Genomic DNA, 12,500 nt, shown 5'->3' with positions numbered 1-12,500 from the left:
ACCAGAATATTTTATTAATCCCGGAGGAAACTGTGTGCACACAGTCGCTCCATACCAAATAAAGAGAGGATGAGATAAAGATAAAAATCACAATAAGAAAAATGACAGATTGGGCAAGGCAAGGCAAATTTATTTGTATAGCACATTTCATGTACAAGACAATTCAAAGAGCTTTACATAAAACATAAAAATATTACAGCAAGATGCAGGGAAAGAAAAAAAAGAAAGAAAAAACAAAGATTAAAAAACATAAAATTGATTACATAAAAACAGCAGGAAAAAGCTCAGATAACGAAATAAAGTTAAGATTTCAGCTTAAAGAACCAGATCCAGATCTGGACTCTAAATAAAAACTAGTTCCATGCAGCAGAGAACAGGTGGGTCTTTAACCTGGATCTAAATAAACTGAGTGTTTCAGCTGATCTGAGGCTTTCTGGGAGTTTGTTCCAGACATGTGGAGCATAGAAGCTGAATCTGGAACTGATAAGAACCTGGATCCAGATGACCTGAGGGTTCTGGTAGGTTCATACTGGGTCAAGAGATCTCTGATGTATGTTGGTCCTAAACCATTCAGAGCTTTCTAGACCAGCAGCAGAACTTTAAAGTCTATCCTCTGTTGGACCGGCAGCCAGTGTAAAGACCTCAGAGCTGGACTGATGTGGTCCACTTTCTTGGTCTTAGTGAGGACTGGAGCAGCAGAGTTCTGGTTTAGCTGCAGGTGTCTGACAGATGTTTTAGGTAGAACCTGTAAAAATACTGTTACAATAATCAAGCCGACTAAAGATGGAAGCTGGACTAGTTTTTCCAGGTCCTGCTGAGACATCAGATCTTTTACCCTTGATATGTTCTTAAGCTGATAGTAGGCTGACTTTGTGGTTCCCTTCATGTGGTTCTCAAAGTTTAGGTCTGAGTCCATCACTACACCCAGATTTCTGGTCTGGTCGGTGGTTTTTAGGTCTGAGTCCATCAATACGCCCAGATTTCTGGCCTGGTTGGTGGTTTTTAGGTCTGAGTCCATCAATACGCCCAGATTTCTGGCCTGGTTGGTGGTTTTTAGGTCTGAGTCCTTCACTACACCCAGATTTCTGGCCTGGTTGGTGGTTTTTAGGTCTGAGTCCATCAATACGCCCAGATTTCTGGTCTGGTTGGTGGTTTTTAGGTCTGAGTCCATCAGTACACCCAGATTTCTGGCCTGGTTGGTGGTTTTTAGGTGTATAGACTGAAGCTCTGTGGTGACCTTTAATCGTTTCTCTTTGGCTCCAAAAACCATCACCTCAGTTTTGTTTTTGTTTAACTGGAGAAAGTTCAGACACATCCAGTCATTAATCTCCTCAATGCATTTACCAAGAGCCTGTACGGGGCCTCGATCTCCTGGTGACACTGTAATATATACCTGTGTGTCATCTGCGTAGCTATGGTAACTAATGTTGTTCTTTATGACCTGTGCCAGTGGGAGCATGTAGATGTTAAACAGAAGAGGCCCCAGGATGGAACCTTGGGGAACTCCACATGTAATTCTTGTCTTCTCAGATGTAAAGTTACCTACTGACACAAAGTACTTCCTGTTCTCTAAATAAGCTTTAAACCAGCGTAGCGCCAGAGAGGCCACCCAGTTCTCCAGTCTGGAGTAATATATTGTGGTCGACTGTATCAAATGCAGCATTGAGGTCCAGTAAGACTAAGACTGACATTTTCCATCGTCTGTGTTCAAACATGTCATTAATGACTTTGGTCAGAGCATCTCAGTGCTGTGGTGCCGTCTAAAACCTGACTGGAAGACATCGTAACAGTTGTTTTGTGTTAAAAATAGTTTGGTTGATGAAAAACAACTTTTTCAATTATCTTACTTAGAAAAGGAAGATCTGAGATCGGCCTGTAGTTGCTCATTTGTGTCTAGATTGTCTCTTTTTAGCAGAGGTTTGATTTGAGCTGTTTTTAGAAGTTCTGGGAAGACATCAGAAATTAAAGATAAGTTCACAGTCTGTAACAGATGTGGTTCCAGAGTTCTTGAGACCTTTTTGAAAAGGCCTGTGGACAGGATGTCCAAGCAGCAAGAAGAGGAGTTCAACTCATTTATGATATCGCCTAGATCTTTACTGCTAATGGGACTAAACTGTGTTATGGTGTTTAAGCTGGTTTTCAATGGACACAGTATATTTATTGAACCTGTTGCTGTTGATAAACCAACTACTTGTCTGATATTTTGGATTTTTTCCATGAAAAATTTGGCAAACTCATTGCAGCCTTGGTGGAATAAAGTTCAGGGGCTACTGACACAGGAGGGTTTGTTAACCTGTCAACCATAGCAAATAAGACCTGAACATTATGATAGTTTTTTCTAATAATGTCAGAGAAATAGGACTTCCTGAATTCCTCAGGTGTAAATTGTAAGAGTGAAGTTTCTCTTTATACATGTCATAATGAACCTGTAGATTTGTTTTTCTCCATCTACGCTCAGCTTTCCAACGCTCTCCTTTTCCATTTTTCACCAGTGTGGAATTTCTCCATGGAGACTTTTTCTTTCCAGAGACAACTTTCACCTTAATAGGAGCAACAGCATCCATAATACTTTACATTTTAGCATTAAAACTAGTGACAAGCTCATTGGCTGAACCGCCTGATAGGGCAGGTGTTGAAGAGAAGACCTGGTTAAACATCCCAGTTGTGTTTTCAGCTATACACCGTTTTGTGATGACCTCTGTTGAGACATTAGTGTGAACAGGAATCGTATCTCAAAGAAAAGACAGTAATGATCAGACAGGCCACATCACACAGTAATTTTAGAAAAGTTCAAACCCTTCGAGATCAGTAAGTCTAGAGTGTGTCCTTTAATGTGTGTGGGCTCTGTTATATGCTGAGTCAGCCCAAAGTTGTCCAGATTGTTACTCAGGTCTTTAGTCCCCTTATCCTGAGGGTTGTCTACATGGATGTTAAAATCACCAACAATAATTACACAGTCAAAGTCTAAACAGATTAAAGCAGCAGTTCACTAAACTCATCATGAAATGCTGTGCAGTGCCCTGGTGGGCGGTATATATTCAGAAACATTGATCTATTTTTAGCTTTTAGCTGAAGAGCCACATATTTAAAAGAAGTAAAACTTCCAAGAGATAACTGCTTACACTGAAATGATTCATTAAATAAAACTGCTCCTCCTCTCCTGTTCAGTCTGACCTCACTGATAAAACTAAAGTTGGGAGGGGTTGACTCTATCAGAGCAGCTGTGTTATTATCTTGGTTTAACCAAGTTTCTGTTAAAAACATAAAATCAAGGTTGTTTTCAGTTATAAAATCATTAATTAAAAATGTTTTCCCTGATAATGACCTAACATTTAATAAAGTTAACTTAATGGGTTTGGAATAGTTTACTCTATGTTTGGGGACACGCTGTGGCTCACAGGGTATGTTAACTCTACTTAGAAACCTTTTAGAAAGCAGCTCTCTGTGTTCTGACCGAGCTGCTTTTCTCCTTCTGTTGCCAAACAATCCAGATATTCTGGAACCTTCTAATAAACAGGGGTCCAGCTGGACCTGGGAAAAATCATGACTGCTGTTATCTACACAGCCTGGACCCTCCACACATCATACATCCCAAACATGAAGCTGGCATGGTGGTACAGGAGGGGCTGGGTGCCCCCCATTTAGCTGCCCCGGTGGGGGGTTTATGGGAGACAGAAACATATTGGCCTGAGGGGTAGATCTGAGTCCGGCATGGACCCGGTTCATCATCTCTTTAGTGAATTGCAGATGAGGGGAGTATGGGCGACAATGACCTGTTTGGGGTTTGGTGGGGTGAAGGAACATTGTCCTGGTTTTTGGTGCAAATAAAGATCCATCCTCTTGCCTCCGCTGATGTCTCTGTTTTTCGAGGCAGAGTGGGGGCAGATGCAGCTCCTCCTCTGGGTTTCCACTGGGTTTTGTTTGGTCTGTCTTATGAGATAACTGCTCTTGTATCCCAGTCTTGGCACCAAATACAGAGGGATGACGCAGGAAGTGGAAAAGGTTGGAGGTGAAAAGTTTCACCCCTGACTTGTTCAGATTTAATCCATTTGCCTTAAAAAGATGTCTGCGTTCCCAAAAGATGTAAAAATCATTAATAAAATGCAGTTTGTTGTAATCACATGCCGAAATAAGCCAATTATTTAATGCCAGTAATCTACTGAATCTTTCCTCTTCTGATGGGGGGCACAGGTCCACTGATAAAAACAGCTGCTTTCAGAGAGCTCGCTGTGTTTAACAGTCCAGTAAAGTCCTACTTCAGAACCTCAGATTGTTGCTTGGACACATCATGTGACCCTGTATGTAGAACCATGTTTCTCACATCTGGGTAATCAGCCACGGCTTCCAGAATTCTCTCCTGCATGTCACTGATCATATCTTTAGGAAAACAGAGGACTTCGGTATTTTTTCCACACATCCACTGAACATCATTTACAGTAGAATCACCAATAATCAGAGTTTCAGGCCCAGCCTTTAGCTTTCCCTGTGGCCTTTTCCTTTCTGACCGGCTTTTAGTCCTCACCTCGCAGTCCTGGGATAGATGAAGATGAAGATGAAGATCCCGAGTCCTCTGATAGTGGAACAAATCTGTTCTGTAGTTCCACATTCAGGCGCTTTGGAGGTTTGTTGTTAACCTTCCCAGTCTGGGTTGTCCTGTCCTGTTTCCTACCATGTAGAGGGGTAAAAGTGGTCCTTTGTTTTGTAGGGAGCGGAGGCCAGTCAGTCTCATCATAGACTTCAGCTGGCTGCGCCCGACCTGTGATACGTTGTCCTCCCTTTTCCAGAAGGCATGATTTACTTTTTGACTTTGCACCAAGACAGTTCCAGGGAGGATTTTTACCCGATGATTTATTGTAATTCACAGAAGCTGCTTCTTTTTTAGTAGTGTTATCTGTGCTTTTTAGCCATCTGTTAGCTTGCTCACCTCCACTGTTGTGGGTCAATAACAAGGTTGTTTCATTTCCATGCAGTCCATTTACTTCAATATTGACCTCAAGGTGGCAAACTTTCGCCTCCACTGCTGTTATTTCTTAAATAGGTCTTGGTAGTCATCTGTGGAGATGGAAGGCATCTTGCTGCTTGTTAGCCTAGCGTTAGCACCTTTCCAAGCTACTTAACTTTAGCTGAGTGCTACTTGTAGGCTTCAGCTGTGTGTAGGCCACACACACACACAGAGCTGCAGATAAAAGAGCTATGAAAAATGTTACGGTTTCTGGTAAAAATTCTTTAGTCCCAGCAACTTATAGATATCAAAAAACTACTGTGGGTGGGTTTGTAGGTAAAAAAGAGAAAAAATCAGTGTACAAATCAAAATAAAAAGAGGAAGAATGCAGCAGAAGGGAGAGCAAAAGCAGGAAGCGTCTGTACAGCAGCAAAGCAGGGAGTCAAGAGTATCAATTTAAGAGGATTAGTATGGACAACGTTCTCCTCTCCACCACGTCAGAGAATCCAGCTCCATCCCACCACGTTACTGGCATGTTTGTGTCTGCAACCCTCAGCCTGCTGCAGCATGCAGCAGCATAGAGGATAGCACTGGCCACCTCATAAAACATCCTGAGCAGCGTTTGGCAGATGTTAAACCACCTTAGTCACCTCAACAAATAGAGACGCTCTGGCCCTTCTTGTAAAGTGCAGCAGTGTTTTTAACCCAGTCCAGTTTACTGTCAACATGCACTCCAAGGTACCTGTAACCCTTCACATTCACACCTGGACTGAAAGAGGTGTCACTGGTGTTCTGGATCTCCTAAAATCCATCAGTTCATGAGTCTTTGTCACATTAAGCTGCAGATGGTTCTGCTCACACCATGTGACAAAGGAGTCCACAGCAGCTGGATATTCCACCTCATCTTCTCCCTGAATCATCCAGCTACAGCAGAGTCATCAGAACCTTCTGAAGGCAGCAGGTCTCTGCAGGAGCTGCAGCCAGATGTGTGGAGGGGGAACAGAAAGGGGGAGAGGACGGTCCCTTGTGGTGCTCCAGTGTTGCTGACCACCGTGTCCAACACACAGCGCTGCAGGCGCACATACTGTGGTCCTCTGGTCAGGTAGTCCACAATCCAGGACACCAGAGAATCCTCCACCTGCATCGCTGTCAGCTTCTCACCAGGAGGGTCGGCCTGATGGTGCTGAAAGTACTGGACAAGTCAAAAACACGACCCTCACAGTGCTCTCCGGGTGGTCCAGGTGGGCGTGGACACGGTTGAGCAGGTAGACGACGGCGTCCTCAACTCCGAGACGAGGCTGGTATGCGAACTGAAGGGGGTCCATATGTGGTCTAACCATGGGTCGGAGCTGATCCAGTATGAGTCTCTCAAAGGTCTTCATGACATGTGACGTCAGTGCCACGGGTCTGTAGTCCTGGGACCACTGGGATGTGGGGTCTTTGGTACAGGAGGGAGGCATTAAGTCTTCCACCGCACTGGGACCCTCTGTAGACTCAGACTATCATGAAGATGTAGTGTAAGACTCCACAGAGGCACCGGCTTTAAGGACACGGGGACTCACCCCATCCGGTCCTTCTTCTCATCTGTTTCTCCACCAGTTTACATGTGAAGCTGACAGGTGAGGGAGGATTGTGAGGTCTATCACCGGAGAGAGGGAGGGAGAGAGGGTGGTGTGGCAGGGTTTCAGGCTTGTTCCTGACCAGTTAGAAGGGGACTGAGCATTGCTGCAGAGTCCAGTTAAAACCATGTTCAGCTCGTTGGTCCTGTCCTCATCGCCCTCAGCTCCTCTGCTGCTGGATGGCCTGAAACCAGTGATGGTCTTCATCCCTCTCCAAACCTCTCTCATGTTGTTCGGTCGGAGTTTCCACTCCAGCTCTCTCTGGTAATTGGCCCTTAGCCTCCCTGATCTTGACTCTCAGTGAACTCTGGATCGTTCTCACCTCTTCTCTGTCTCCAGCCCTGAAAGATTCTTCTTGTTGGTGAGGAGGGCTTTGATGTCTTTAGTCACCCACGGCTTGTTATCTGGGTAACAACAGACTGTCTGTGTTGGGACGATGCTATCAGCACAAAAATCATTGTGAAACACTCAGTGAGCCCATCGATGTCCTCACCGTGGGGCACAGAGTGCTCGCCAGTCTGTTGCTACAAACGTGGTACAGACCAAGACGTGTCACCCATAGACACCACAATCCACAAAACCTGTCCTTTCCAATGGCATGAACGTCTGCCACATCCTCTGTTACCTTCAGTCTCTGGAACTGTCAGTCTGCAGTGAACAAAACAGAATTCATCAGTTCATTGATAAATGTCTCAGACATTCAGGTCTGACTGAAACCTGGATCCGTCCAGAAAACACAGCTACACCAGCTGCCCTTTCTGTCAATGCAGAATTTACCCAAAATAAATTCTGGTCATTTACCGCCTCCGGGTGGCAGTATAGATGAGTTTGTCTCTGAAATGGACATGATTCTCTCTGACATTCCTGATGATGGCACACCACTAATTGTCATGGGAGACATGAACATTCACATTGGCAAACCACAGCAACTGGTTCAAACTGGTTCAGACTCCTCCAACACACAAAGCTGGTAATACTCTTGACTTGGTACTGACCAGAAACTGCTCCACAGCCAACCTGTCCGTCACCCCGCTGCACCTCTCAGACCACTTCCTGGTTAAATTCTGTCTTCCTTCCTCATGTCACTCAAGCGGATCCTAAAATGGCGTCCTACCGCAGAAACCTGAGATCCCTCAGACCTACACAGCTGTCTGATGAGGTTTACTCTACCCTCCCTTCCCACTCAGACTTCTCCTTACTGTCTGTTAATGAGGCTACAGAAACACTCTGCTCCTCTCTCGCCTCCTCTCTGGACAAACTCTGTCCTCTGGTGTCCAAACCAGCCAGACAAAACCCTCCCAGTCCATGGCTCACAGAGGTTCTAAGGGATCACAGAGCCGGACTCAGGGCTGCAGAAAGAAAGTGGCACAAATCAAAAGAACACACTGACTTGTCTGAGTACCAGAAAAAACCTGAAACTTTCACATCCAGCCTAAAGGCGGCCAAGATAGCCTTTTATCAGAACAAGATCCACAATGCTCCCAACACACGACATGTTCATGGTGTTTAACTCTCTTCTATCTCCACCACCTGCTCAGCCTCCCACTGTGCTGACTGCAGAAATGTTTGCTTCCTACTTCACTGAAAAGGTCGCTACCATCAGTAACCAATTCACTGAGCCTGACCAACTCAGCCTTACCAAACTAGCTACTGGTGCCTCACTCTGCTCCTTCCGCTCTCTAAATGAGGACCAAGTCTCTAAACTTCTAGTCAACTCAAAACCCACAACCTGTCCTCTTGATCCTGTTCCCTCTGACATCCTGCAGAGCATTTTACCTACAATCAAACCTGCAGTAACCCATATTATCACCTCCTCTCTTAAATCCGGTATCTTTCCTTCTGCCTTCAAGCACGCTCGGGTTCCCCCGCTGCTGAAGAAACCCACACTCAACCCAGCCCAGGTTGGAAACTACCGGCCGGTCTCACTGCTTCCATTCATGTCTAAACTACTAGAGCATGCCGTCTTCAGTCAGGTCTCACAGTTCCTCCAAGACAACAACCTATTAGATCCATATCAGTCTGGCTATAGGCAAGGCTGCTCTACTGAACCTGCTCTCCTGTCAGTTACTGATTCCCTACGGGTTGCCAGATCCGCTGGTCAATCCTCAGTCCTTATACTGCTGGACCTGTCTGCTGCCTTTGACATGGTCAACCATCATATACTGTTCTCCACACTCTCGGAGCTTGGCATCTCAGGATCTGTCCTCTCGTGGTTTACGTCCTACCTCACAGGAAGATCCTTCAGAGTATCTTGGCGAGGGGGCGTGTCCAGACCACAAGGGCTGACAACAGGGGTGCCTCAGGGCTCGGTGTTTGGCCCTCTTCTCTTTTCACTATACACCTCCTCACTCAGTGCATCATTAGCTCTCATGGTTTCTCCTACCACTGCTATGCAGATGACACTCAGCTTTTCCTTTCTTTCCCACCTGACGACACAACGTCTCAATGTGAATATCAGCATGTTGGTGATGTCTCCGCATGGATGAAGGATCGCCACCTTCAGCTAAATCTGTCCAAGGCCGAGCTTATTGTCTTTCCAGCCAGTCCTTCCTTACCGCCACAGATAAGTGTGCAGCTCGACTCCATCACGCTTGTGCCTACGTCTTCTACCAGGAATCTTGGTGTCATGGTAGACAACCAGCTGACCTTTAAGGACCATGTTGCCTCGGTTGCTCGATCTTGCCGATTTGCTCTCTACAACATCAGGAGGATCAGACCCTACCTGACTGAACACACGGCCCAGCTCCTGGTCCAGGCTCTGGTCATTTCACGCATTGACTACTGCAACTCCTTACTGGCTGGCCTGCCTGCATGCTCAGTTAAACCTCTGCAGATGATCCAGAACGCAGCAGCACGTCTGGTCTTCAACCAGCCCAAAGAGCTCATGTCACTCCGCTGCTAATCGCTCTCCACTGGCTTCCAGTTGCAGCGCATCAGATTCAAAGCTCTGCTTCTGGCTTACAAAACAATAACCCAAACGGCTCCGGTCTACCTCCACTCCTTAATCCAGAGCTACACTCCCTCTCCACAGTTACGCTCTGCCAGTGAAAGACGCCACAGATTTCACAGCTCTGGGGAAGAAGCTGTGTTTCAGTCTGTTGGTGTAGGCTTTGATGTTTCTGTATCTCTTTCCAGAGGGAAGAGGTACAAACAGTTCGTGTCCTGGGTGGGTGGGGTCTGCAGCTATACGACTGGCCCTTCTCTGGACCCGGCTGTCGTATATTGAGTCCAGGAGCGGGAGAGGACTCCCTACAATCCCCTGTGCTGTTTTCACCACCCGGGCCAAGACCTTCCTGTCGTGTGCAGTGCAGCTCCCGTACCACACTGTTGCACTCAGACAGAGGATGCTCTCTATGGTGGCTCTGTAGAAGTTTGTCAGAAGCTGAGAGGAGAGTCCAGTCCTTTTGAGCTTCCTGAGGAAGAAGAGCCTTTGTTTGGCCCTCTTCACCAGGTGCGATGTGTGTGCGGACCAAGTGAGGTCAGATGTAATGTGGATGCCCAGGAACTTAATGTTGTCCACCTGCTCCACCTCCTCCCCATGGATGAGGACAGGGGTGTGTTCCATCTTCCTGGATCTCCTAAAGTCCACAATGACCTCCTTGGTCTTGCTGGTGTTCAGAACAAGGTTGTTGTCTGAACACCATCCTGTCAGGTGCTGGATCTCCGCTCTGTAGAGGGTCTCATTGTTGTCCGATATGAGACCCACCACGGTGGTGTCATCTGCAAACTTCAGAACCATGTTTGTGGGATGAATAGCAAAACAGTCATGTGTGAATAGGGTGAAGAGGGCCGGGCTAAGCACACATCCCTGCGGTGTGCCTGTGCTCAGGAACCGTGTGGATGATGTGCAGTCCCCAATCCTCACCACCTGAGGCCTATTAGTGAGGAAGTCCCTGATCCAGAAGCATAGGGGGTTGGACAGTCCGAGGTTGTGGAGTTTCAGTGTCAGCTTGTCAGGGATCACCGTGTTGAAAGCCGAACTGAAGTCCACAAATAACATCCTGACGTAGGTGTTAGGATGCTCCAGGTGGGTCAGAGCCGTGTGCAGTGCCAGTGAGACTGCATCCTCTGTCGATCGGTTCTCCCTGTAGGCGAACTGATATCTGTCCAGAGTAGCAGGAATGACGTCCTTGATGTGACTTAAGACGATCCTCTCAAAGCACTTCATGATTACTGGTGTCAGAGCGACTGGGCGGTAGTCATTGAGGCAGGTGACAGCAGATTTTTTCGGCACAGGCACAATGATAGAGGATTTGAGGCACACAGGAACTGAAGCAAACTGCAAGGACAGGTTGAAAATGTCCAGAAAAACTCCAGCCAGCTGTTGGTCCTGCTGCTTTGCTAGTGTTGATCCTCCTCAGGGTGGAGCTTACCTGGTGTTGCTGCAGGACGAGAGGCTGCTCCTCACGCTGTGGAAGATAAACAGTCTCTCTGCTGCCAGGTGTGTCGAAGCGTGCAAAGAAACTGTTTAAGGTGTCAGGTAGGGTGGGGTCATGGCTGATCTGCTGGTTGCTATTCCTGTAGTCTGTTAAGGTTTTGATGCCTCTCCACATTTCACGTGGGTTGTTGTCAGTGAAATGCTCCTCAATGCGCTGTCTGTACCTGTGTTTGGCCTGCTGGATGCCCTTCTTCAGTTCTGACCGGGTCCTGCTGTAGGCCAGCCTGTCACCTGACCTGTAGGCTGCGTCCCGAGCTTTGAGCAGAGACCGCACTGTGCTGTCACACCATGGTTTCTGGTTCGGAAACACCTTGATGGACTTTGTGGGTAGAACAGCATCAGTGCAGAACTGCACGTAGTCCAGGACAGATGATGTGTAGGCCTCCAGGTCTGAGTCATCTTTCAACACTTCCCAGTCAGTGAGTTCAAAACAGTCCTGTAGGGCTGAAGAAGCCTCCTCAGTCCATACCTGAACTGTTCTGGTGGTTGGTTTTGTCCTGTAGATCAGAGGTTTATATGTTGGAATCAGCCTCACAGAGATGTGGTCTGACATGCCCAGGTGAGGAGCTGCTGCCGCCTTGTATGCTCCTGGGATGTTGCAATAAACCTGATCCAGTATGTTATTGTCTCTGGTGGGAAAGTGTATGAACTTCTTGAATTCTGGAAGCACTGCTTTGAGTTCCACGTGATTGAAGTCTCCAGCCACAATCACAGCTGCCTCGGGGTTGGAGTTCATCTGCCTGGTGATCAAACAGTAGAGCTCCTCTAGCGCTAGCTTAGCGTTAGCTCGCGGTGGAATGTAAACAGCTATGATCCAAAATGGAGCACAACTCTCTCACTGTCTTGAATGGCCTGCATTTCACAGCCAGATATTCCAGGTCGGTGTGCAGTGCGTTCCGGGTGTGTGTGGCTGTACACCAGGAGTTATGGATGTAGAGCGCGAGCCCTCCACCTCTGCTTTTAGCCGAGGCTGCAGTCCTGTCTGCTCGGAACAAAGAGTGCCCCGCTAGCTCCACCGCGGTGTTGGGTGTATTGTAGTCCAGCCAGGTTTCCGTAATGATCGCCACACAGCTGTCCATCCTCCGTGAGACGATCCTCAGCCGAATCTCGTCGATTTTGTTGGCTAGTGACTGAGCATTTGTCAGGAAGAGACTGGGAAGAGCTGGTCGGTGTGGGTCGGCTTTTAGCCTAGCACGCGCCCCGCTCCTCTTACCCCGCTTTTGTTTATGTTGTCTCCTCCGTCTCCTAGGCCACAGTGGAGGGATGGTGAAAGCCGTGGTGGTTCGAAGGACCTCTGGTGGTATAAAATCCGGCTCAGGGTGTGCGTAAAGTTGGCAGTTTCTTCCAAAGTTTATTAATTCAGCCCTGCCATACTGAATTAATGCCTCCAGTAACTGGAGCAACAACAAAAACATGAACAAAACAAACAAAAGCCGAGAGCCCTGAGCCACTGCGTGCACACGCGCCGCCATCACGATTAAAAAGATTCAGCAGTCTGACT

General features: G+C 47.1%; 1 protein-coding gene across 1 annotated transcript in view; it reads left to right on the top strand.

Annotated features, from left to right (window-relative positions):
* LOC121639658 (vacuolar protein sorting-associated protein 13C-like) overlaps window positions 1–12,500 on the top strand; it is a 271,744-nt gene that overhangs the window by 171,350 nt on the left and 87,894 nt on the right.

Source organism: Melanotaenia boesemani, chromosome 1, assembly GCF_017639745.1.
Source record: "Melanotaenia boesemani isolate fMelBoe1 chromosome 1, fMelBoe1.pri, whole genome shotgun sequence".
NCBI lineage: Eukaryota > Metazoa > Chordata > Actinopteri > Atheriniformes > Melanotaeniidae > Melanotaenia > Melanotaenia boesemani.
This window is presented reverse-complemented; position numbering and strand designations above follow the sequence as displayed.